Raw genomic sequence first — 24,373 nt, forward strand, 5'->3', positions numbered from 1 at the left:
TCACATCCAAATGTTTTGACCAGGACCATTTCAAATCCAGGGTTACTCCAAGCAGTTTAGTCTCCTCAACTTGTTAAATTTCCACATTATTCATTACAAGATTTAGTTCAGGTTTAGGGTGTTTAGTGTTGAGTCATCAGTAAACACACACATACACGCACACACCAACACACACACACACACACACACACACACACACACACACACACACACACACACACACACACACACACACACACACACACACACACACACACACACACACACACACACACACACACACACACACACACACACACACAGGCTTTACTCAGAGCCAGTGGCAGGTCATTAGTAAAGATTGGAAAAAGTAAGAGGCCTAGACAGTTGCCCTGGGGAATGCCTGACTATACCTGGATTATGTTGGAAAGGCTTTATTAGTAACTGGAATAAACCATTTCATAAATGTGTCAAGTGCAGCGTCTGGTTGCTCCTCATTACACACAACAGACCAGCAAAAATTATTATTTACTTCTTCAACATAGGAATCACTACAAAACATATTGTATGATGTCATGATGTGGTCCTTTCTGGGTGTAGCTCGTGGCTTCCCCCTCTCTCACTCTCTCCTACACCCAGGTTCTGTTATCTCAAGTCGTAAATTCCTGCCGGAGACTCTCTTCCCTTTTTCATGCAGAGAGAGACCACAGAGTGAACAAAGGATTGCACGTGGCCGAACTCTTAAATCCCCAAAATGAGAAAATGAAACTATATGTCCACTTGTGAGAATTTGGGAAGGGTTCATGGACACTTAAGGGACAGTTATGTTGAGTGTGTTTCATTTGGTGACCTCACGAAGATCCGGAAACACACATAACTATATCTCTGAATGTGTACATTTCTCAATTATGGTGTTTGCATCTAATTCTTGTATAAAATTAATAAGTAAAGATGAAACCATTTGTGAAATGATGTAATGTGATGTTAACCTTTAATTTTGAGAGAATTGTATTCCCTATAAAGTTGAACTAGTCAGCGGCCACGCCCCCGTGAGCACAGACATGATCTGGCGTCATGGAATAGCCCTTTTCTATTGTTACGAATAAAAACCTCTCCTGAGGAAATCCTCTTCAGAACACACATACCTCGTGTAAGCTGAGGTGGCACAGGTTTGAGTACCAAGACTAGAAAACCATACCACGTGGCATATTGGCTACGAGCCGCCGATAGAACTACAACCACTCTCTGACGAACTGACCCTCCAGCAGACGGACTGACGATTCCAACAGAGACGATCACAACAAAATATGGGCGTAAATATATTGATTGCAATTATTCCTGAATGAGTGAGCGTTCATGTGCAAAGGATTAGCATTTCAATTTATATAATTATCAACTGTGTGTGTCGTGATTCCTTTTGTCTTGACCGCTCCTTTCTCAGTCCACACCCCCTTCCCTTTGTTCATCAAGTCGTCATATCGGCTTAGCCCACTAGGGAATCTTTCCTATCATCGTTAGTAACCAATATCTACTGTTTGTTTGTTTATGCATTTCTGTGATTATTTAGTTAGTTAGTGAATAAATGATTAAGCCAATTGGTGTATGGATGATTCATGATTTAGGCTGGGTTCGTGTAGATAACCAAGAATTCTACGACATTTGAAATGAGACTGACGTAAGGTAAAGAATGATTCATTAATAGAAGACTAATTGATCAGATATTAAAATATCTGAAGAGTTATATTTATTTAACTTTGTAATCTGAAGATTTTCCGTGGTGCCCCGACTTCCTAGTTAATTCAATTTACATTATTAGTTTAATCACGTAACAATAATTACAGAGAATTGATTTGATAAAATAACAGTCTTCACCTTTAATGATGCCAAAGACACGACAATTACCTCTTATACACTATATTAGGCCCAGCCTTTGGAACTTTGGTTTTCCTAGATATGGCTCTATATAGTGATCACTACATACGATGGAATTGGTACTGCTCTAGAGCAGATTTCTGCAGCATTAGTAAAGCTGTGGAGCGATAGGTAACGATGCTTCTTGGGAGGCAGATGTTGATGTGTTCAGAGGGTCCCTGGTTCAAGCCCAGGTTGGGGTGAGGAGAGGGAAGAAAGCAACACTGTTACATTGATGATGGTGACCCGGATCACTGGTTATTTCAGAAAAGGAGCAGGGCAACGGGGAGTGAGTGTAACTGGCTGGCTAGTTAGCAGTGCGCTAATAGCGTTTCAATTGGTGACGTCACTAGCTCTAAGACCTTGAAGTAGTTGTTTCCCTTGCTCTGCAAGGGCCGCGGCTTTTGTGGAGCGATAGGTAACAATGCTTCGTGGGAGACTATTGTCAATGTGTGCAGAAGGTGCCTGCTTCGAGCCCAGGTTGGGGCCGAGGAGAGGGACGGAAGCAACACTGTTACACATACAAGGCAACACCTCTAACATTGGCATTCCTGTCTCTTCTGAAGACGTTGAAACTGCTACCACGGTATCATCTAAGGTTTTATCTAAGTGAGTTTCAGAGATAGTCAGTATATTCATGTTTTCTGTTAGTAGCAAGTTTTCGATGTGGGCTATTTTTCACAATTTTATGGGATTCTTGATTGGTTTATTGCTTTACTGGGAGGCTTATCAGCGGAAGACATGGCAGTGATATTTATGTTTGAGCTGATAGTGCAGGCATTTGAGGTTTGGTCCAACATAATTGGTTATACAGACACCGAAACACATTGAGACATTATTTTACTATAATAGAGGAGAACTTAACCTTTGAAACAATACCCTTTCCATGTCTCAACTACCAAAATGTAGAACAGAGCAGACCCTACTAAGACATATTTATATAAGGAATTAGCAACTCGTTCTCAGTCTGAGAAATAGGCATCTTCTTATCCAGGTAGGCCACTGGATTTAAACATCTGAACAAAGTGAACAGGATATGTTGTTCAAACAGTTGGAGACAGAAAGGAGGGTGTGTTCATAACAGTTCAAATGTTCTACCTTGTTAGCAAGCAAATAAATCCAAGTTGGCTAGACTTTAAATATACAGATTAGCTGGCTACTCACTAGCAGGTGGGCTTGAGCGATTGGTTATGAGACATGTAAATGTTCTATAATGCCTGCTACCAGAAGATGGTATTTTCATAGACAGACTTGAAAGCCAGATCAGAGATTATTGCAAAAAAGCAGATTAAACTATTATGAAAAATGTCATTATTAGTGGGTCTTAAGGTTGAAGCCTAGGTATAATATATATATTTAGCCTTGGTATAATTTTACAAGACCTGATTTAAAATCAAGATGTGATTTTTAGGCCACATCGCCCAGCCCTAACTTGAAGTCAGATGTGACAAGAGCACAGTGATAGAACAACCATAGACCTTGTCAGAAAGAGTGAGGAGTAGATGCATCATCAGCCCGTTCATCTAAAACCAGATTTACTCCAAGCTGCAGTGACAGTGAGACTGGTGGGAACATGCTTGTAATAGTAAAGGGTGTGAGGGCTGGGGAAGGAGCCAGACATGGGTTCAAGTCATATCTGAGATCATTTCAACTAGAGGTGCTCGATTGAACTTCGCTGTCGCAAACCAATAGAAACGTCCCAAAAGTGTGAACCCTGCACACCTAACACTCCATAGGTATAAATATTTTGAAAATGTTCAAATAGTATTTGAACTCAGGTCTGGTCTAGTCAGAGCCTGTACTGGAGCCTGCAGCAGTCAGCATTCCTTTCTACTCTGCTCTGCGATGTGTGTGTGGAAAGAGTGGTCAGACACTCAGACGAATGTGGGAATGAGAGGGAATGGTTCCCTGGGGGAGGCTCGGCCAGTCTCCAGGCAGTCACACTGAAACACCCAGCCAGAGAACCAACGGCACAAATGCACGAATAGCTGAATGGCAAGCGATGAAAGCCCCATGCCGACTTCACTACATTCTCACGACAACAAGCCTAAAAACCCATCAACGAGGGAAAACGCTCACAAGCCCAGAAAAGGGCTTTGACATTGTGCTAGTTACTACAGTAAAGCCAAAATGAAAGAAAGAGAGAAAGGGGAGCTTTCTTTTTATCAAATGGCTACAGTACAATGAGATTATTGCCCATAGCTGAGACTATTTGAACGCTTGTCTGGGTGACTGTTAATTGCCTGTCAACCAAAGCTGTGGGGTCATAGAAGGCTATTTTTCTCAACCTGACCTTTGAGCGGATTGACTGTGACAGTGACCAGTATTGTTGGCGCTAACCTCTCTGCCATGCAAATAACAAACAACACTGACAAACAACAACAGCTCCGTCAGTGGAGTCTGCTCCCTGTAGCCCTAGCAACAGCAGACAGAGGAGCGACCAGCAGCACATTAAGTGAAATCTGTCCTCTAGGCAATAACAGCTCTCCTCTCCCACTAGACACCACATATCTCTTCTCTTTGTAGATCAGTCATGAAATCCACACAGGAAATTCAATTGTCTTTCTCAGAATATCTTAAAAGCATATCTGACTACAATAGAACTCCAGGAGAAAATAATCACCACAAAAATCACCACAAAATTAAATTACATTTCTAAAACAAGCATAACAGACAAATAAATATTGTGTTATACAACGAATTATAAACTGGGTGGTTCGAGGCCTGAATGCTGATTGGCTGACAGCCGTGGTATATCAGACGATATACCACAGGTATGACAAAACATATTTTTACTGCTCTTAATAAGTTTGTAACTTTGGGGGTTTGTGGTATATGGCCAATATACCACGGCTAAGGGCTGTATCGTGCATAAGAAAAGCCTTATCTGTGGTTTATTGGCTATATAACACACCCCCTTGGGCCTTATTGCTTAAATATATTATTGATTTCATCTGGACAAATAATTGCATTATATATATATTTGTTACATCATACAAGCATAAGTGATGGTTCACGTGTAGCGTAATCTAACTCCGATGGCTGAGGGAGGGAGGCAGGCAGGCAGGCAGGCAGACAGGCAGGCAGGCAGGCAGGCAGACAGACAGACACCGGCAGCAGCAGGGCTGGACCAAGACGTGTTCACAGTTCGGATCTATTAGCAAGGCTCCACACTCGATTAGGCCCCATGAAGGTCAGACTAGAGGATGAGGAGGAGGGAGGGAGATGAGGAGAGGGGAGTGAAGAGGAGCGGGATGGATGGAGGGAGGGGGTTGGAGATGGGGAGAGGTGAGGAGGAAGAGAGTGGGAGAGGGATGGTGGGAGGGGTGAGAAGGGGAGTGGAAGACGGAGGAGGAGGAGGATGAAGGAGAGGGAGTGGAAGGGAGAGGTTAGAGGGTGAGGGGGTGATGGAGCTGTTTATGGGGGCAGGGAGTTGACTCCGGTGCCTTGCTCCATAATGATCTCAGAGATCCTCCTAATTGGGCAAATCTCTGAACAGCCAGCCACCCGCACTACAAGTCCCCTTCCGCGTAGAGGAATGGAGAAGGAAAAAAACAAATGACTGATATGTGGCCAGGGAAAGGTTGTGCTGTGGTGGAAGTCTAATGAATAGGAGGTGGATGTTGAGGGGTGAATGGCCGAGGGTTAGAGGTACAGAGGTGGATGTTGAGGGGTGAATGGCTGAGGGTTAGAGGTACAGAGGTGGATGTTGAGGGGTGAATGGCCGAGGGTTAGAGGTACAGAGGTGGATGTTGAGGGGTGAATGGCCGAGGGTTAGAGGTACAGAGGTGGATGTTGAGGGGTGAAATGCCGAGGGTTAGAGGTATAGAGGTGGATGTTGAGGGGTGAATGGCCGAGGGTTAGAGGTATAGAGGTGGATGTTGAGGGGTGAATGGCCGAGGGTTAGAGGTACAGAGGTGGATGTTGAGGGGTGAAATGCCGAGGGTTAGAGGTATAGAGGTGGATGTTGAGGGGTGAATGGCCGAGGGTTAGAGGTATAGAGGTGGATGTTGAGGGGTGAATGGCCGAGGGTTAGAGGTACAGAGGTGGATGTTGAGGGGTGAATGGCCGAGGGTTAGAGGTATAGAGGTGGATGTTGAGGGGTGAATGGCCGAGGGTTAGAGGTATAGAGGTGGATGTTGAGGGGTGAAATGCAGAGGGTTAGAGGTATAGAGGTGGATGTTGAGGGGTGAATGGCCGAGGGTTAGAGGTATAGAGGTGAATGTTAAGGGGTGAATGGCCGAGGGTTAGAGGTATAGAGGTGACTGTTGAGGGGTGAATGGCCGAGGGTTAGAGGTACAGAGGTGGATGTTGAGGGGTGAATGGCCGAGGGTTAGAGGTATAGAGGTGGATGTTGAGGTGTTTTGGCTCATTTTGAGCTCATCGAATGAGAAGCAGGTTTTCATTTAAGGGATCAAGCTCATCCTCTGAGATGTGTTTGTTCTCCCTCTCTTTTTTCCAGGGATGGAGGGATGGATGGAGTGTGAGGGGGATAAAATCATGCTGACTTGCACCTTCTCATCGCCCCCATATTTCCAAGTCCTCTGAGTTTTAAACAGAAATGGAAAAGAATCGTTTCATCTAGGCGACAGGACAGCAAAGACACTTTCCCAGGCAGCCAGGTCTTCACTAGTTCTCTGCAGCATTTTAACTCCTTCTGTGGGAGTCAAGGAGGACCTATCCACTACAGAGTCCTCCTATTCATTAGGCACCAAACAGAAAAACAGCCTAAAACAGGAAAGAAACTGAACTAAGAAATACTTGTTTCTGTTGCACTATGGCCTTGGAGAGGGGAGAGGCGGATGAGGAAGAACGAAGGTTGCTAACTGCTAGGCGCTAGCTAGCGCATAGAGCAGGGAAAGCAATCTCACTGCTCATTAATGACTAGCATTAGCATGTGATCTGATACAGCCTGCATATCAGTTTGGGTTCGAAGCTAAAACCTTTAAAATACATTACAAATGTTTTAGGTCCAGCAGGAAGGGTGGATTAAAGAGGGCAATGAGGCCCTCTATATACTTCCCCAGAATCAGATGAACTTGTGTGTGTGTGTGTGTGTGCTCGCATCTCGCATCCTGAGGGACTGCTGTTTTCTTTGCTGATTGTGGCAATAACAGAGATGATGATCATCATGATGCCGATGAAAAAGTTTGACACTCCCGATCTGCCACTCGTTCATCACTGTCACGCTACCGTCTCTCTCCCTAACCAGCTTCCCGATGCTCCGAGCCACCGTCGGCTGACTAGAACTGACTGTGTGTGTGTCCCTGTGTGTGCATTGTACAGATGTAGGATCTTAATTTCAGCCAGTGTGCTACAGCAGGAAAACAATCCTGCAGCAACAGGAAATGTGGATTATTATGTGGATTGTAATTATTGTACATTTTTTATTGGGGTTGATACATTTTTCGTTAGGAAAAATCAATGCTGAAAGTTCAAAGTGGAAATTAAACTTCAGAGGTCTTCTTAAACCTCAAATACACTACAGGTTTAAAATGTCCTGCAGAAAGTTATCCTGCAACAGCATGGTCAAATTAAGATCCTCCATCTGTTAGCGTCCACGCTTTAGCCTCTGCAAGCCTAACTGGTACGGCGGCACTTAGAACACTCTGTTTGTTTTCGAGTCCCTCAGGTTAAGTGCTCAAGTGAGCCTGAAGAAGTGAGCGACACTCAAGAAACACACATAGAACACACACACACACACACACACACACACACACACACTGACAAAACACACACCTATGGATTCCACTCATCGACCATCCATCAGGGGACAGCCAGTAGCAGTGGGGTGGAAACAGCTCGTCTTGTTTCAGCAACTAGCAGAGCAGCTAGCGTAGTGATTATATCTCTCATGGGAGCGAACCTGGTCCCCATGCACTCTCAGGTGGGACAATTAGTCTCGCTGCCTGTCTGTGTTTGCTTGTGTGTTTGCTTGTGTGTGTGTGTGTGTGTGTGTGTGTGTGTGTGTGTGTGTGTGTGTGTGTGTGTGTGTGTGTGTGTGTGTGTGTGTGTGTGTGTGTGTGTGTGCGCGTCTGAGGTAACAACCCTGACAATGCCTCAAACCCAACCACCCAAGACCTCAGCCACTTATGTCAATGGATGGACATTAAATGGCTAACAGCCTCCCCATAGTAGCAGAGCTACCATGCCAGTGGCTGATTATACTAGACTGTCTGAGAGTCAGACTGGCTCCAGTCGCTGTGTGTGTCTGAAAGTAACAACCCACATCATTAAACATAAGAGTGATAATCCTCACCACACTATATTCCTCTTTCTCTGCTCTCTCTCACCTTTCTCTCTCCCTCTCTCTGCCTCCCCTCTCCTCTTCGCAAAAAATGTGTTTAAATCAAATGAAACTTTATTTGTCACATGCGCCAAATAAGACAAGTGTAGACCTTACCGTGAAATACTTACAAGCCCTTAACCAACAGTGCAGTTCAAGAAGAGTTAAGAAAAGATTTACAAAATAAACTAAAAGTAAAAAATAATTTAAAAATGTATAAAAAGTAACACAATAACATAACAATAACAAGGCTATATACATGGGGTACTGGTACCTAGTCAGTGTGCAGGGGTACAGGTTAGTTGAGGTACTTTGTACATGTAGGTAGGGGTGAAGTGACTATGCATTGGTAATGAACAGCGAGTAGCAGCAGTGTACAAACAAATGGGGGGGGGGGGGTCAATGTAATAGTCTGGTGGCCATTTGGTAAATTGTTCAACAGTCTTATGGCTTGGGGGAAAAAGCTGTTAAGGAGGCTTTTGGTCCTAGACTTGGCCCTCCGGCACCGCTTGCCGTGCGGTAGCAGAGAAAATAGTCTACGACTTGGGTGACTGGAGTCTCTGACAATTTTATGTGCTTTCCTCTGACACCACCTATTATATAGGACCTGGATGGCAGGAAGCTTGGCCCCAGTGATGTACTGGGCCGTATACACTACCCTCTGTAGCGCCTTATGTTCAGATGCAGAGCAGTTGCCATACCAGGCGGTGACGCAACCGGTCAGGACGCTCTCGATGGTGCAGCTGTAGAAATGTTTGCGGATCCGGGGATCCATGACAAATCTTTTCCATCTCCTGATGGGGAAAAGGTTTTGTCGTGCCCTCTTCACGACTATCTTGGTGTGTTTGGACCATGATAGTTCGTTGGTGATGTGAACACCAAGGAACTTGAAACTCTCGACCCGCTCCACTTCAGCCCCGTCGATGTTAATAGGGGCTTGTTCGGCCCGCCTTTTCCTGTAGTCCACAGTCAGCTCCTTTGTCTTGCTCACATTGAGGGAGAGGTTGTTGTCCTGGCACCACACTGCCAGTTCTCTGACCTCCTTCCTATAGGCTGTCTCATCGTTGTCTGTGATCAGGCCTACCACTGATGTGTCGTCGGCAAACTTAATGATGGTGCTGGAGTCGTGTTTGGCCATGCAGTTGTGGGTGAACAGGGAGTACAGGAAGGGACTAAGTACACACCCCTTCGAGGCCCCAGTGTTGCGGATCAGCGTGGCAGACGTGTTGTTGCTTACCTTTACCACCTAGGGGTGGCCGGTCAAGAAGTCCAGGATCCAGAGGGAGGTGTTTATCCCAGGGTCCTTAGCTTAGTGATGAGCTTCATGGGAACTATGGTGTTGAATGTTGAGCTGTAGTCAATAAACAGTAGTCAATAAACAGCATTCTCACATAGGTGTCATTTTTGTCCCGGTGGGATAGGGTGAAATTCAGATTGTGTCATCTGTAGATCTGTTGGGGCGGTATGCGAATTGGAGTGGGTCTAGGGTTTCTTTCATATTGCAGTTTGTGATAGCAAAAAAAGTCCTGTAGTGTAGCATCCGCGTCATCTAACCACTTCCGTATTGAGCGAGTCACTGGTACTTCCTGCTTTAGTGTTTACTTGTAAGCAGGTATCAGTAGGATAGAATTATGGTCGGATTTCTGGATGAGCATTTTCTTGTTTGCTTATGGCCTTATAGAGTTGGTTAAGTGCAGTCTTAGTCCCAGCATCGGTCTGTGGTGGTAAATAGACGGCTAGAATTATATAGATGAGAACCCTCTTGGTAGATAGTGTGGTCTACAGCTTTTCATAATGTACTCTACCGCAGGCAAGCAATACCTCGAGAATTCTTTAATATTAGATATCGTGCACCAGCTGTTATTGACAAAAAGACACACACCCCCACACCTCGTCTTACCAGATGTAGCTTCTTTGTTCTGCCGGTGCATTGAAAATCCAGCCAGCTCTATATTATCCGTGTCGTCGTTCAACCCCGACTCGGTAAAACATTAGATATTACAGTTCTTAATGTCCCGTTGGTTGGATAATCGTAATTGTAGGTCATCAATTTTATTTTAACTACTTGTTAGCAAGTAGGACGGATGGCAGTGGGAGTTCTCTCGCTCGGCTACGGATTCTCAGAAGGCAGCCCGATCTGCGTCCTCTTTTCCTCTGTCTTTTCTTCAAGCAAACAACGGGGATTTGACAGCATATCCTTCTCGTCGGACTTGTTAAAGGAAAAAGCTTATTCCAGTTCGTGGTGAGTAATCGCTGTTCTGATAAGAGACGGTAGCAGCAACATTATGTACTAAATAAGTTACAAACAACGCAAAAAAAACTAACAAAATAGCACAGTTGATCAAGAGCATGTAAGACGTCAGCCATCCTCTTCGGCACCATCTTCCGAAGTCACTACTCCTGTGGTTGTTACCATTGCAGTGGTGTGTCTGTGTGTGTGTGCACATGTGTTCAGGTCACACTAACGGGCCTATGTGTGTTTAGTCTGTGGAAGAGTGGAGGATGCTGTAGTATAGAGAGCGTATGAAAGCCAAACATTGACATTGAACTATATCTCTATGGTCTCCCATGCTTTCCTATAGCATTATGTATTGTTAGAGACAATATTTGCCTTTTGTTACACCCTGATCTGCTTCACCTGTGCTTGTCTCCACCCCCCTCCAAGTGCCCATATTCCCCACTATCCCCTGTGCATTTCTACCTGTGTTTACTGTTTGTCTGTTGCCAGTTCGTTTTGTCTCGTCAAGCATACCATTGTGATTTTCCGTACTCCTGTTCGCTTTAGTACCGGTTTTCTAGTTCTTCCAGTTTTGACTATTCTGCCTTCCCTGACCCTGAGCCTGCCTGACGTTCTGTACCTTTTGATACTGTCCTGGATTACTGACATCTGCCTTCCCTGACCCTGAGCCTACCTGCCCTTCTGTACTTTGCAGACCTGTGCCTGCCCTTGACCTGTCGTTTGCCTGCCCTGTTTTGTAAATACATTTCTGTGAACTGTTTGCATCTGGGTCTTATCCTGATAGTATGAACTGGCCATGACTGTCTCAGCAGACTCGGACCAGCTCTGCAATGCCATCTCCTCCCAAGGAACCACTATTGGGAGATATGAGGAATTACTTCAAGGTTTTATAGAAGGATTCCAGACCTTGTCCTTTCCCTCGGACCGCTCCAAGATAGCATACCTCATAACGCTGATGTTAGGGAGGGCCCTCGCCTGGGCTACGGTGGTGTGGGAACAATAATCTGCCGTGTGCTTCAGTCTGGAGGAGTTCGTGGCTGAGGTGAAAAAAGTTTTGATTTTACATTCTCCAGCTTAGTCAAGTCTGTGGCAGTGTGGCAGACTATGTTGTTGATTTCCGCACGTTGGCCGTCGAGAGTGCCTGGAACCCGGAATCCCTGTTCGACACATTCCTCCACGGATTATTTATGGAGGTTAAAGACGAGCTTGCAACCCGGGAGCTGCTTACGGATCTCAACTCGCTCATCGCCTTGACCATCCGAATCAGGAAGGTAGGAGGAAAAAGTGGTCTGATTCCGATCCCACTCACTCGCCCAAGGATTCCACCTCGCCTCAGAGGAATCCCGGAAGTCCCTGGCATCCACGTTTCCGAGAGAACCCAAGGTTACCCTCGTTCCCCGGAGAGTCTCCGAGGTCTGCCGACACGCCTATTCCTTTTGATTGGCCGACAAGCAGGAAATGTTGGTCAACAAATCAGGGTGTGGGCTGCAACATACAGTGGGGCAAAAAAGTATTTAGTCAGCCACCAATTGTGCAAGTTCTCCCACTTAAAAAGAAGAGAGAGGCCTGTAATTTTCATCATAGGTACACTTCAACTATGACAGACAAAATGAGAAAAAAAATACTGAAAATAACATTATAGGATTTTTTATGAACTTGCACAATTGGTGGCTGACTAAATACTTTTTTTACCCCACTGTATCTATCTATAATCCCGTTGAGGTGTCTGAAATTCTGTTGATTGGATTCAGAAGATTCCCAGTCTCACGTTGAAATCCACCCACACATATAGCCAAATCACAATGCCTAGCTCTTTCTGATGTTGGTATTCATGTCTATTGTCAAAGGGATTTGGTTGAGAAACCAACCCACCAAACCACAGCACCTTATCAAACTGAGAAGGATCTGGCTAGCCTAGCAGGGCTGTCCGTGACTCTGTGTCTCTCTGCCTCTCTGTCTCTCTGATCGGGGGAGAGTGTTAGCCGGTGTTCTGGGTGTCACTGGTGAGCTGGCTGTCAGTAGAGCTAGCCTTATCACAGTGAGTGGTGTTTTGTGCGAACTCCTTTAAGCGGTGTGTGTTAACACCTCCGAGCGCTCAACCTTGATCTCACCTTAATGAGAGCCCCGGGGACGGTGATAGGACGGCACCTCCGTCTAACGGATGACGCACCGACTTTTAGGGGAGACTGGCGGAAAGGTCTGAGAATGAGAAGAACTGACTGATTACTGGATGCATCAGTGTTACGGATACAAGTATCCTGTGTGTGTATCCTGTGTGTGTGTGTTTCTTTTCTCTCCTTCTCCCCTCACAGGTGAAAATCATCACTCCCCAATCAGTCAACAATCAACCCATCAATCAGAAGACACACCTCCCTCCTCCTGTTTCCTACCCTATCACAGTTCCTTCCCCATGGTTTAAAAACCCCATCATTTGTTTGCTCAAGAGCTCAATCTCTTTGTAAATGCCATGTTGGTAGATCTCTGTTCTTCATAGATTTCAGTAGCTCAATCTCTTTGTAAATGCCATGTTTGTAGATCACTTACATTTTCAATATCCTTCAATGATTTTGGCACATCATATCCCTAGCAGAGAGACATGGATACACACATAGACAACAGTATACTGAGGATTGGAATTATAGTTACACTGTGTCTCAGGAGTGGCCTTGAAATAGTTGGAGGGACCATGGTCGGGAATGTATGACATTATGACAATGAGGGTGCCCATATAGCCCTATACTGTATGTAGCACATGTGGGGATTCCCATATCTGCTATGGAGGTGTCCAGTGCCCATTGGCACGCATAATTCAAATCCTGCATACACAACCAACAATCAAAACAGAAAAACACCCAGGTAGAAACTGACCAGTCCAGCTATCAGTCAAAAAAGGTGCTTCCATGGTAACGACTACTCTTCTCTCTCTCTCTCTCTCACACAAACACACACCCACACACAGACAAACACAGCTGACAGATCATTTCAACCAAATACATGGAGTATTTACAGCAATAGATGAAGGAGTAAAGGAAATAAAAGATGAAGAATACGTGTGACACTTTTTTGCCAACGTTTACTGACATATGCAACGGGTGCTGAGCGTTCGCAAATTTGTCAGTTATTCTACTCTGGCACACTCAGGCGAGAGTGCTCTGAAATCGGAGTAGATAGCCAGAGCGAATATACCAACTACGTCTATCGACAGTTGACACACTGACATCATAAACATTTTATTGAAATAGTTATTTGCATATTGGAGTCTTTTGTTAAGACATGTAGCTAGCTACAGTGCCTTGCGAAAGTATTCGGCCCCCTTGAACTTTGCGACCTTTTGCCACATGTCAGGCTTCAAACATAAAGATATAAAACTGTATTTTTTTGTGAAGAATCAAAAACAAGTGGAACACAATCATGAAGTGGAACGACATTTATTGGATATTTCAAACTTTTTTAACAAATCAAAAACTGAAAAATTGGGCGTGCAAAATTATTCAGCCCCTTTACTTTCAGTGCAGCAAACTCTCTCCAGAAGTTCAGTGAGGATCTCTGAATGATCCAATGTGGACCTTAATGACTAATGATGATAAATACAATCCACCTGTGTGTAATCAAGTCTCCGTATAAATGCACCTGCACTGTGATAGTCTCAGAGGTCCGTTAAAAGCGCAGAGAGCATCATGAAGAACAAGGAACACACCAGGCAGGTCCGAGATACTGTTGTGAAGAAGTTTAAAGCCGGATTTGGATACAAAAAGATTTCCCAAGCTTTAAACATCCCAAGGAGCACTGTGCAAGCGATAATATTGAAATGGAAGGAGTATCAGACCACTGCAAATCTACCAAGACCTGGCCATCCCTCTAAACTTTCAGCTCATACAAGGAGAAGACTGATCAGAGATGCAGCCAAGAGGCCCATGATCACTCTGGATGAACTGCAGAGATCTACAGCTGAGGTGGGAGACTCTGTCCATAGGACAACAATCAGTCGTATATTGCACAAATCTGGCCTTTATGGAAGAGTGGCAAGAAGAAAGCCATTTCTTAAAGATATCCATAAAAAGTGTCGTTTAAAGTTTGCCACAAGCCACCTGGGAGACACACCAAACATGTGGAAGAAGGTGCTCTGGTCAGATGAAACCAAAATTGAACTTTTTTGGCAACAATGCAAAACGTTATGTTTGGCGTAAAAGCAACACAGCTCATCACACTGAACACACCATCCCCACTGTCAAACATGGTGGTGGCAGCATCATGGTTTGGGCCTGCTTTTCTTCAGCAGGGACAGGGAAGATGGTTAAAATTGATGGGAAGAGACCTGAGACTGGGACGGAGATTTGTCTTCCAACAAGACAATGATCCAAAACATAAAGCAAAATCTACAATGGAATGGTTCAAAAATAAACATATCCAGGTGTTAGAATGGCCAAGTCAAAGTCCAGACCTGAATCCAATCGAGAATCTGTGGAAAGAACTGAAAACTGCTGTTCACAAATGCTCTCCATCCAACCTCACTGAGCTCGAGCTGTTTTGCAAGGAGGAATGGGGAAAAAATTCAGTCTCTCGATGTGCAAAACTGATAGAGACATACCCCAAGCGACCTACAGCTGTAATCGCAGCAAAAGGTGGCGCTACAAAGTATTAACTTAAGGGGGCTGAATAATTTTGCACGCCCAATTTTTCAGTTTTTGATTTGTTAAAAAAGTTTGAAATATCCAATAAATGTCGTTCCACTTCATGATTGTGTCCCACTTGTTGTTGATTCTTCACAAAAAAATACAGTTTTATATCTTTATGTTTGAATCCTGAAATGTGGCAAAAGGTCGCAAAGTTCAAGGGGGCCGAATACTTTCGCAAGGCACTGTAGCTAAACAATTAACCATAATCCCAACTCATAACGTTACTACCCTGCATGAATCTGCAGGTAGCTAACCAACCAGGTTCAATGCTAGCTAGGCTAGCTATAACTAGCAATGCAAATGGCTCTGAGATACGAATACTATTACAACACAGCTCATACACGTAACGTTAGCTAGCTAGCCTGCCAGCTAACATTAGTTAGCTAGCTAACAGTACATTTTAACTTGAAATGAAAACGACTTTGCCAAAATTAGAAATGTGTAATATCTGAAAATATAGCGAGCTAGAATCTCTTACCCGTATACATGGATGGATGCTTCTCCCTCTCTGTCACTGATGCCATGGTTAACCTTAGTTTGAAGATGTAATACAGAGACAGGTGTAACAAACTAGGCTTGTAATTGTACAATTGTATTTGTATTTACAGATGGCAAACACATTTGTTATTAAGGAACATAAAAGTTCACATGTTTCAGCCAGGCATTTCTGCCAAAAAACAAATTTATATTTTTCACAAAAAGTTTTTGTTCAAATGGCTCTCCTGTGAAGTAGTGACGCGCAACATACGCCTAGTTACCTGAAACGAGTCACAAATATCATGAACCTTACACAGGTGATCCTTGTGCTGGGGACAATAAAAAGCCACTCCTGCTGACTGCAAGAATGTAGACCAGAGCTTTTGCCAGAGAATTTAATATTCATTTTTCAACCATAAGCTGCCTTCAAAGTCATTTTAGAGAATTTGGCAGTAAAGTCCAACCGGCCTCACAACCGTAAGACCACGTGTATGGCGTTGTGTGGGCGGGCGGTTTGCTGATGTCAACATTGTGAACAGAGTGCCCCAAGGTGGCGGTGGGGTTATGGGATGGGCAGGCATAAGCTACGGACAACGAACATAATTGCATTTTATCAATGGCAATTTGAATGCACACCAGATACTGACTGGTTTTCTGATCCACTCCCCTATCTTTCTCTTAAAGTATCTGTGACCAACAGATGCATATCTGTATTCCCAGTCATGTGAAAACCATAGATTAGGGCCTAATGAATTTATTTAAATTGAACTATTTCTTAATATGAAGTGTAACTCAGTAAAATCTTAGAAATTGTTGCATGTTGCATTTATATTTTTGTTTGGTACATGTAGGCCTACTGTCAGTATTTGTCATCATATAGAGAAAATAAGATGTTTGCACAGGCCTATCTTAGGATATTTACTGAGTCAATATCCGGCCATACCATGTATGAAATTCCGAGGGAATCCGAAAATGATTTGTGCATGAAATTATTGAGCTGAAAAGTCAGAAATGCATCAGAAAAGGTCCTTATTTTCAGCATATCAAAAAGCATATCAAGATCCGGATATGGACCTCAGCCAAGAGAAGCATATCTGGAATCAATATATCTTCATATCTTGAATGTGCTGAGAAAACATAGATGTAGACAGTCAGTATTTGTCAGCATGAAGAGAGACACATCAAGACACACCTCGATTCAGAATTTGTCAGGATATGGTGCATAGCCACAAAAATCTAAACATGCATTGGAAATGGTTTGTATTCTCTAGAAAAGTTATTCCCAAACTGGAGTAGGGTAAGCGCAATTCCGTGAAGGGTACGCCCCCAAAAAATGTGATCCACATTTACATTTTTTTTTTCAAGTTTTTTTTTTGAGAGACGAGCTTAAAGTTTTCTTTACTGACCATCATTTTCACTTGTCTGACAGCTTGTATGATGACGAGTTTCTCACACGACTGGCCTATCTGGGTGATGTTTTTTCTCACCTCAATGATCTGAATCTAGGACTACAGGGACTCTCCGCAACTATTTTCAATGTGTGGGACAAAATTGAGGCTATGATTAAGAAGTTGGAGCTCTTCTCTGTCTGCATTAACAAGGACAACACACAGGTCTTTCCATCACTGTATGATTTTTTGTGTGCAAATTAACTCAAGCTTAGGGACAATGTCAAATGTGATATCGCGAAGCACCTGAGTGAGTTGGGTGTGTAATTACGCAGGTACTTTCCTGAAACGGATGACTCAAACAACTGGATTCGTTATCCCTTTCATGTCCTGCCTCTAGTCCACTTACCGATATCTGAACAAGAGAGCCTCATCGAAATTGCAACAAGCGGTTCTGTGAAAATGTAAATTAATCAGAAGATTAAATTTGGTTCTGTGAAAATTGAATTTAATCACAAGATTTCTGGATTGGGCTGCGCTCAAAGTATCCTGCCTTGGCAAATCGTGCTGTTAAGACACTGATGCCCTTTGCAATCACGTACCTAGTGGATTCTCTGCCCTCACTAGCATGAAAACTAAATACAGGCACAGACTGTGTGTGGAAAATAATTTAAGACTGAGACTCTCCAATGCAACCCAACATTGCAGATTTATGTGCATCCTTTCAAGCACAACCTTCTCATTAACCTGTGGTGAGTTATTCACAATTTTTGATGAACAAATAAGGTTTTATATGTAAGATGGTTAAATAAAGAGCAAAATCATTGATTATTATTATATTATTATTTGTGCCCATGTCCTATAAGAGCTCTTTGTCACTTCCCACGAGCCAGGTTGTGACACAAACTCACACTCATTCTTCTGTTTAATAAATGTATTGTATAGTGTTTGTGTGGCAGGCTTACAACGATGGCAAAAAACAACATTTGAGAGTGTGCTGACCCTGGTGCTAGAGGGGGTACGCAGCTGGAGGTTGAATGTTTGAAGGGGTACGGGACAATAAAAAGTTTGGGAACCACTGCTCTAGAATATCAATAATGTGTCATATGGACATCCCCTGATATGGACACTTTTCACCCAGCGTACTAAAATGGAGCGTGAAGTGGTTCAACTGCAGTCAGCAACAATTAGATAAAGAAGAATGCTTTACATCCAAATATATGAGGAGGTAGACAAAGAATTCTATTAACAGACCACTGTTCCGACCCCACACGGTGAACTAACATGGGCCTTTTACCAGACTAAACAGCCCATTGACCAAACTCACTAATGAACAGCACAACACCTGCAACAGGTAGGCCTAAATACTGCCACCCCATGACTAGGATACACTTTGAAATATCCCATATGTCCGATACAAATAGAGGGAACCTAAAAACAGTAGATCAATTTGCATCATGACATAACACCTACTAGTAACCGAGCAAATAATACAGTACATTGCCAATTAAGCAGAGCAAATTCGTCTAAGATTGACATCAATACATAATGGATATTCAGGTCTCCATCTACTATCAAATCCAAAATTTAAACATAATTGGCGATACACCATGAATCTGTGAGAGATCACAAGCAACGTGAATACAGCAAAACCAAGCTACGCTGAGAGGATGAATAGCAGCCCAGAAAGCAGAGGTTGTTTCAACTTTCTACTGTCACAACCTACCTCATCTGTAATGGTTAGCGACCCACGTGATGAGCTATCAATCTAGGACACGCCTTTGAACATCTCAGCCCATCTGCCTCCGCCTACATGGACCTCCCATCTAGCACACTGAACATCTCAGCCCATCTGCTTCCGCCTGCATGGACCTCCCATCTAGCACACTGAACATCTCAACCCATCTGCCTCCGCCTGCATGGACCTCCCATCTAGCACACTGAACATTTCAGCCCATCTGCCTCTGCCTGCATGGACTCCCATCTAGCACACTGAACATCTCAGCCCATCTGCCTCCGCCTGCATGGACCTCCCATCTAGCACACTGAACATCTCAGCCCATCTGCCTCCGCCTGCATGGACCTCCCATCTAGCACACTGAACATCTCAGCCCATCTGCCTCCTCCTGCATGGACCTCCCATCTAGCACACTGAACATCTCAGCCCATCTGCTTCCGCCTGCATGGACCTCCCATCTAGCACACTGAACATCTCAACCCATCTGCCTCCGCCTGCATGGACCTCCCATCTAGCACACTGAACATTTCAGCCCATCTGCCTCTGCCTGCATGGACTCCCATCTAGCACACTGAACATCTCAGCCCATCTGCCTCCGCCTGCATGGACCTCCCATCTAGCACACTGAACATCTCAGCCCATCTGCCTCCGCCTGCATGGACCTCCCATCTAGCACACTGAACATCTCAGCCCATCTGCCTCCTCCTGCATGGATCTCCCTCCATCTCCGTCTAACCTAGGCTTGTGTCTGTGTTGGGAGTCTGAGAGCACGTACTCACACATGCAAACGCATACGCACAGGCACAGAAACTTTGAAATCAACATACACACACTGAAAAGAGACACAGAAACACACGCACAAGCACACAGACATATGCATGGCAAAGAACATTGAAAACAGACTCACACACAAACACGAGACGTATAAGTCTCCTTAACTTGTTATGACTGCAATCCCAATACCGGGATCGATATGACATCTACCAGTGAAAATAGAAGGTGCCAAATTCAAACCACATAATTCTTATAATTACAATTCCTAAAACACACGTACGTGTCTTATATAATTTTAAAGGCAATCTTGTTGTTAATCCCACCAAAGTGTCCGATTTCAAATAGGCTTTTCAGCGAAAGCACTACAAACGATTATGTTAGGTTTCCATCAAACCACCAAAACAACCAAAAAACAGCCATTTTCAAGCGAAATATAGCATTCACAAAAAGCAGAAATAAAGATACAATTAATCACTAACCTTGAATTATCTTCATCAGATGACACTCATAGGACTTCATGTTACACAGTACATGCATGTTTTGTTTGATAAAGTTCATATTTATATTTAAAAAATCTGAGTTTACATTGGCTATTTAGATTCACTAGTTCCAAAAACATCAAGTGATTTTGCATAGCCACATCGTTTCAACAGAAATACTCATCATAAATGTAGATGATAATACAAGTTATACACATGGAATTATAGATATACCTCTCCTTACCAAGACTACCTGTCTCCCATGTTTAGTGGGCCCATTGTGAATCAATTACATCACATGGATCCACTGTTGCCATACAAATAAACAAATCAAATCAAATCAAATCAAATCAAATTTTATTTGTCACATACACATGGTTAGCAGATGTTAATGCGAGTGTAGCGAAATGCTTGTGCTTCTAGTTCCGACAATGCAGTAATAACCAACAAGTAATCTAACTAACAATTCCAAAACTACTGTCTTGTACACAGTGTGAGGGGATAAAGAATATGTACATAAGGATATATGAATGAGTGATGGTACAGAGCAGCATAGGCAGATACAGTAGATTGTATCGAGTACAGTATATACATATGAGATGAGTATGTAAACAAAGTGGCATAGTTAAAGTGGCTAGTGATACATGTATTACATAAGGATACAGTCGATGATATAGAGTACAGTATATACGTATGCATATGAGATGAATAATGTAGGGTAAGTAACATTATATAAGGTAGCATTGTTTAAAGTGGCTAGTGATATATTTACATCATTTCCCATCAATTCCCAGCAGATGTGCTGCTGCAGAGCAATGAGCTTCACATACACACACACACCCACGCACTTCCTCACCTCACGTGCATGCACACACAAGAGCGCAAACATGCAAACACACACACACAAACACCACTGCCAAAAAGATCTCTTAGCGTCCCTTCGAAATTCGATGTATTATGGATTAACGTCTATTTTTAACGCATTAATTCAGCGTGGTTACAGAGTTAATTCCGCATGGTTACAGAGTTAATTCCGCATGGTTACAGAGTTAATTCTGCATGGTTACAGAGTTAATTCCATATGATTACAGAGTTAATTCCGCATGGTTACAGAGTTAATTCCGCATGGTTACAGAGTTAATTCCGCATGGTTACAGAGTTAATTCCGCATGGTTACAGAGTTAATTCCGCATGGTTACAGGGTTAAAACATAAACGATTCAACGGTTAACAGTTTAGACATTCATTCCGAGTGGTTGAAGTTAGGGCTATAGTTTGGGGAAGGCTCGGCAAACCAACCAACCTCATACTATCAAGTATCATCACGTATTTTCACTGCTTGCTAGAGCATTGTGACCTGCGGGGGCGCAGTGGTCTGAGCAACGGGCTTCGGCTCCGAGCATCACATGTTTGCGCCCAGTGCTGGGTAATGGTTTTTCTTTTTTTTAGTAAGCACCGAGGAAGGCATATAGTGTATTGACGTTCTCAGGACCTTTTCAAATATCTGAAAGCGAAGTCTATTTCTAGTGATTAGGCTGCCACTACAACCTGCACACACACACACACACACACACAACTTCTCCTCCCATCTTGCTCCCAGTAGAGAGCGAGACAACTCTCTGTGACAACATCTATTCAGCACAAGGACAGAGTCCCACAACATATTTCTCACATCCATTAAATAGTTTCCCCCTGGTAAACAGAGCTATCCATAATAACTGCTATATAGGGCAACCACAGAGCTCTGTGCAGCCAGAGTGTATGTGTGTGTTTGGGTGTGTGTGCCTAAGAATGTGTGTGTGATAATGAGTGTGTGTGAGTGTGTGTGTGTGTGTGTGAGTGTGTGTGTGTGTGTGTGTGTGTGTGTGTGTGTGTGTGTGTGTGTGTGTGTGTGTGTGTGTGTGTGTGTGCGTGTGCGTGTGTGCGTGCGTGATAGAGTGTGTGCATGAGAGTGTGTGTATGCGCGTGTGCATATGTGCCCATCCTCTTGGGCTGATAAGAACAGAGGTCTTCTTGTCTCTGTTGAATTCTACCATCAACTGGATGGATCTTGGAATGCCCTCCATACCAACCCCGCATATAAATGTGGCCCATTCTTTGCAGTCAGTGTGTGTGAGAGACATATGTTCTCACAGGCATGCCGTTTCCTGTCGGGGCTAGCTATCTACCCCTTGACACATAAGATGCTCGGATAGATAGGTTGCATTGGAAACTCTCTTTGGGGGGGGGATACAATAGCACCATTTCACCCATAAACCACACAACTACAACATTAAAACATTGTAATGAATGTAAATCATTAGAAAATCAGAGGAAATAGCATAATAGAGGTAGTAAAGCTTGACTTGATCTGTTAATATTTGTGAAACCTTCTAAAGACAAACAAATGTGTGGTTGAAATGCTAATACTGTCTAAAGGCTTTGGATGGTTTGATATAAATCGACTTGAGGCTACCCTCCAATGGCACCACAAACTGGCAACATCTACATATGTGGAGAGAGACCACTGAAGGAGAGTTTGAATTCAGTCCTTATTCAAAAAAAAGGAGGATATGTATTCCCTGCCGGCACCATTATCAGGAAAAGGTGGCTCAAAAGCTTTGAACTGGTTGCGTGTTGGGGGTGTAGCCCATCATAGTGTTAACGCCACAGCACGCAATCATTAACAACAGGTTCGAAGGCAAAGCTTCAAACGAGAGTTATCATTGAGAGATGATCAGTGAGAACTATCAGTGAGATTGCAAAGGCATTCTAATGCTATTTGCTACCCAACATGAAAGGAAGGGACAATGTATGTAGCCTAATTACATTGTAATTACAAGCAAACGAATCGCTTGTTTTATTCACGTTATCTGTGAAATATGGAAATAATTCCTACATTCTCGACAACCGAGAGAGCGATGTGCTTACCTGTTATGTGGTCTAAAGGGTAGCAAGATTCCAAGGGGGGTTTTCAAAAGGAATCCTCTTTGACTTCTAGATCGCTGTCACGCCGTTCCTCTAGATGGGGAAATATTGAAGCATAGTCCTTTGGAGAAGGAGACGGTTTTAGAAACCTTCCCTGGTTCTGTTTACCGACAACACCCGCTCAATCCCGGTAGATTGACCGGACTACCACATTCTGATGAGGGACAGGGAGACAACGACGAAAGGAAAAGGCTACCAACAAATAAAGCCTATTGCTGCGTGAGGCGCATTACACACGAGATGAAGGCATGTAGACTGATTTTGGAATCATTCTTCCAGCTTTGGCTTTTCATCTAACGAGTCTCTATATATATCTTTATAACTCATTTGCTGACAACGAAATTATATCTAGTCTAATTCCTCGTCTACATAAATTGGCAACAGTGATTTTGCAAGCAGGTTGATTTTCAACCCCCAAAAAACATCCCCGCTTGCCCTTTGCGGGTGGAGAGGATAGCTCAAACGACAGTTTAAATAGCGAGGACGATTTGAATCATGGTGGTGCTTGCCTGCTTCGTCTCTGGGTAATAGCGGTGGTTTTCCGTGATTCCCCTCCGACCCGTTATAGCCATGCACCGAAAAGATGCTGCGCTTGTGCGATTGCTTCTTTAGCTCGCTCACGCTGCCTCTCGGCGGGGCGCGTGCACAATGTCCTAGCAAGTTGTGTCGCTGTGACAACGCTCGAGCATCCCTACGTTCTCTCCGGCCCTCTAGAATCCAGATTGTTGCTTTTCTTTTCGAATGTTTTATCTTTACCCCATCAGATGTATTAGCATTTCTGTACAGTATTACTGGTTCAAACGGAAGAAAATCTTCTCTTCCAAAATAGCGGGCAGCACTAGCTTACCCATTCCCCCTCCGTAGCAGACTACAGAAGAGCCTAAATCATGTTGGTACTTTTTTTTGTCGGTCTAACTCCTTTCACGTCAGTGTCCTCCTTCGCCGGTGAAATCTGCATCAGGGTGACGTCAAAGAATGTTAAAGCGATACAAACCCATTTTATATCCCCCATTCCTCTTCATGGGATAAATCATCTCCGCAGGTTAAAGTCATGAATCTTGTTCTGGAGGCAGTTTTGCCGAGAGGTCACTAGCTGGCCCAGTCACAGTGTCATAACATCTGATTTTAAGCCTACCCCTAACCTTAAATTAAGACCAAGAAGCACATTTTTGTTTTCATTCATTTCTACATATAGGCAATTTAGATTTTTCAGATGGCCTATCTAATGGGAAATCACTCAATTCTGCCTACAGGACAAGACTTGTGACATTAAACGTCAGCCTGCGTAATCTCAATGGGATCCATGCTGTCCCATCACTAGTTTTATATCTGTCTGTCTATTCCATCCATTTTCTATGTTTTTCTGTGGGAGAAAACCTCACTATTACACAGTGACTGGATCTGCTGTAGCGCATCTGCTGTAGCCCATCATTGATGATGTTGTTGCACCTGTTCTATTG

General features: G+C 43.6%; 1 protein-coding gene across 2 annotated transcripts in view; it reads right to left on the reverse strand.

Annotated features, from left to right (window-relative positions):
- LOC139416061 (neuroligin-2-like) overlaps positions 1 to 23,219 on the reverse strand; it is a 272,768-nt gene extending 249,549 nt beyond the window's left edge. For both annotated transcript variants that reach the window (XM_071164311.1, XM_071164310.1), the window contains exon 1: positions 22,857 to 23,219. The gene's annotated coding sequence lies outside the window, so the exon portion shown is untranslated. The remainder of the gene's footprint in view (positions 1 to 22,856) is intronic.
- Between the last annotated feature and the right edge of the window lie 1,154 nt (positions 23,220 to 24,373).

Source organism: Oncorhynchus clarkii, chromosome 9 (assembly GCF_045791955.1).
Source record: "Oncorhynchus clarkii lewisi isolate Uvic-CL-2024 chromosome 9, UVic_Ocla_1.0, whole genome shotgun sequence".
Lineage (NCBI taxonomy): Eukaryota > Metazoa > Chordata > Actinopteri > Salmoniformes > Salmonidae > Oncorhynchus > Oncorhynchus clarkii.